Source organism: Aedes aegypti, chromosome 1 (genome assembly GCF_002204515.2).
Source record: "Aedes aegypti strain LVP_AGWG chromosome 1, AaegL5.0 Primary Assembly, whole genome shotgun sequence".
NCBI classification, from domain to species: domain Eukaryota; kingdom Metazoa; phylum Arthropoda; class Insecta; order Diptera; family Culicidae; genus Aedes; species Aedes aegypti.
Window position 1 is genome coordinate 217,938,312 of NC_035107.1, and position 3,717 is coordinate 217,942,028.

Consider the following 3,717-nt stretch of genomic DNA (forward strand, 5'->3'; position numbering starts at 1 on the left):
CAAACGAAAAGCATTAAAAAATTGAGTAAACATGTGTTTTGGCCGAAACTTAAGGGTTTGGCTCTAAAATTGGGATAGGGCTTTAGGACCCTATTTAAAATGCTAAGGCTGTACCAATTTCAAAACCAGACAAAAATTCTGCAGAAGCTTCTAGCTATAGTCCAATCAGTTTGTTTTCCTCCTCAGTAAACTTTTTGAAAGGTCATTTTGAACAAAATGATGGTCCACATCGACGAAAATTCAATTTTTGCCAATGAACAGTTCGGATTCCGCCATGGACATTCGACCACTCATCAACTTTTACGTGTTACAAATTTGATACGTTCCAACAAATCAGAAAGCTATTCTACAGCTCTTGCTCTTCTAGACATGGAAAAGGCATTCGACAGTATTTGGCATGAAGGCTTGATTGTTAAATTTATAAAAAAATAATTTTCCAACATACATTGTTAGAATCATTCAAGTTATCTGTCAAATCGTACACATCAGATTAATTATCAGAACTCCAGATCTGAAAGACTTACTTTAAGAGCTAGTGTTCCTCAAGGCAGCATTTTGGGACCATTTTTATTCAATATTTTCACATCTGACTTCCCTGAGTTTCCTTAGGGATGTCAAAAATCCTTGTTTGCGGATGACACAGGCATCTCCGCCAAAGGACGAAGTCTGCGTGTCATCTGTAAGTTTGGATATTTTTTCTTCATACTTGCAAAAATGGAAGATTTCTCATAATGCTTCCAAAACTCAACTAATAATATTCCCACATAAACAAAAGCTCTTTATTTTAAACCTTCAAGTAGACATGTTGTCACGATGAGAGGGGAGATCCGTATAGATTGTATCAATTTGCCCACCAGAATCCAGAGTACGAGGCAGAGAGAACAAATTCCGTTAGGTTGTAGTAACTGACCGCTTCGGAAAAAAAACCATGCCTGAGCAGTTTGAAATAAAAGATTTACAAGAATTGAACAAAGCATCGTTTATGAGAATATCGAATAATTGAAGCAGGAGTTTAAGATGTAATGCATCTGTAGTTATGCACATGTTGCTTATCGCCTTGAGGGCATTCAAGCCCCAAAGTAACAAATATATAAACTGTCTGTATTCACTTATTAAAGAAAATGAAACTTGTCTTAAGAACAAACTTTTGATCTTCAAACAATTTTCGGGCCATGTTGTATGCTGTACCAATATTAACTAACTGTTGTAATACCAGGAAGAAAAGCTCTGCAGAGGGATACAAAATAAAATTTTGAAATGATTTTGAAGCTCCCTCCCTGGTATAGTACTAATGAGTTACATAGAATTAATTATGTAGAAACATTGGTCAAATGACGAATAATCAAATGTCAAAAATTTCCGTTCAATCCTCCCTTTCCCATGGTAGCTCCAGAGCTCATATCATTTTCGACGAACTTGAAACGAACCGAATTTGATAAATCTACACTGTTTCTTCAATTGGTCCTAAAATTTTAATGAATTCTTGTTTTTATTTAATAATACGAAAGAGCATGTTCTTGCAACTACTTTAGCAATTTTTCCAACTCAAATAACGGCTTTAACATATCGAAACTTAAGTTTTAAAATATTCCAATTATGAACCTTGACCTTTAGATCATGTTTGAAGTTCACGTTGTCGAACAAAAAATGCCACAGGGCATTTTAGTTTTAACACTGGGGTTGTTCCTATCGACATTTCGGAAGGGACCCGGAAAACAAAATATACCCAAAATTTGAGTTTAAAACCAAAGGGTGTGACAAAAACTCGAAATCGTTAAAAAAATGTTTTTTTAATTAAAACCAACGGAAATTATTTAAATTAAGTGAACATGTGTTTTTGGCCTAAACTTAAGTGTTTGGGCTAAAATTGGGACAGGGCTTTAGGACCCTATAGCGGCATAACTGGACATGAGCGATTTTTCTTCATCGATCTCTTTTTCTCTAATAACTTCGCTAAATTTTATAAATCTGTAATATTTTTGTTGATGAAGCAAGATATAGTGATTGTTCATATTGGATCATTGAAATGATATCAATAAACAAATCAACTAACTATTTCTTATTGATTTCAGTGCAAAATGGGCTCTCTTGTTCGATATAGGCCTAGGAGTGGCTGTGTTGTCGTTAGTCTTGTACTTTGGAAATCAGGAGTTTACTTCATGCGGTATGCTGAGGTGAGTTGAATATATTTCATACATTTTTAAGTAAATCTGTAGTCACATCATCTCATTGCGACGACCCAGTTGGTGGTCCACTACCTGCGCGAACTGCTGCAACCCTCCGCGGGAGCCCCATCGGTCTGAAGCTGAACGCCCCACTCAACGATTCTTCCTGGGCTGTTTCCTGTACCACGTCGATCTCTGGTGGACGTTCCTGATCATCGTCTCGCCGGCCATTCGGTTCCTATTCATTCCACTGTCAGTACTGGGTTTGCTAGGGCTTTCCTTCCAGCTGGCCATGCTGTCCGATTTGATCATTTTGATCAGCCTGCACGCGCACTGCTTCTACATCTATGCAGCGGTGTAAGTTCATGAGTTATCAGATGTCTTACCATTGACAATCTTCAACTTCTTCCATATTGCAGCCTCTATCGCATTGAAATCGGTGGCATACGAGCCCTCTGCCGGATCGTCCTGGGCAAAAAGAAAACGTGCTACGCGATCGCGTCGAATCGCACGAGTACATGAACAGGCAACTGTTCCTGGCCACATTGACCTTTGCGGTGTTGCTGTTCCTGTTGCCAACCATTTCTCGTGTACTATGTAGTCTTTGCTACGGTAAACTACGCCCGGTTCTTTGAGTTTCCTCTGTCTAATTTTCGATTTATTTACAGCTGCGCTTTGCAATCTACTGCGTGTCGTTCACGTGATGACGATTCGGCGCATGATTCTGCAGTTTCCGTTTTGACGGCATGATCCGATGGATGCGCGGAGTCCTACACCAGCCTGGAAAGTATGGAGATCTACAATATTGGCGCGCAAGCCAAGGAGAACATCACCATCATCTACATTGCGCCGCGATCCAGTTCGAACTTTTGGAGCGGCGTGAATTGGAGCGGTGAAGAGGCTTTCGAGGACGGTGCTGCAGCCAAGGGAAGCCCGGTCGTGATGCGATCGATCTCGATTGGGCAGTTTTTTGGTAGTCTCGTCCGAGGTGAGATGGTACCGTTCATTTCAACCGGACGAGAGCGTGCATCGGAAGGTGGAATAAATGCTAGTCAACGTTGGTAATGGGTTTGTGCTGTTGCTGTTTTTGTAAACTAATTACCGATGACATCATGCAAAATTTGTTTCGACCTTACAATTATAGAATAATAGTTGTGGAATGATCACATAAGCGGAAGGCTGCTTTCCCGACAGATGAAAGGTGTAGAAGTTGGTGTACTGCAAAAACCGCGAAAAGGGAGATCCTGCTTATATAGACCTATCATGCTTGCTGGATACCCTTTGTAAGTTCTGAAAAGGTCAGTAGGCTGACGATTTACACAGAGACGAGCATAAATTGGGCTGCAAAACGGTGAGACGGACCAACTAGGAAGGAGCGTCCAACACAGCTCTAGTCCTCACAAGTTTCTATGTCATGATCCACAGATCAAACGATGACAAAGATCGCCAGCTAAGCGTTGTGTCATTAGCTGATAGTGCACCCTGGGCAATGTTGTCCTTCTTACATCAGCTAGGGACTGCTACTACTCGCATAACAGTCCCTCTTCTATGG

At 40.5% G+C, this 3,717-nt stretch overlaps 1 pseudogene; it reads left to right on the forward strand.

Annotated features, from left to right (window-relative positions):
• Positions 1–3,230, forward strand: part of LOC5574057 — an 8,545-nt pseudogene extending 5,315 nt beyond the window's left edge.
• The last annotated feature ends 487 nt before the right edge of the window (positions 3,231–3,717 follow it).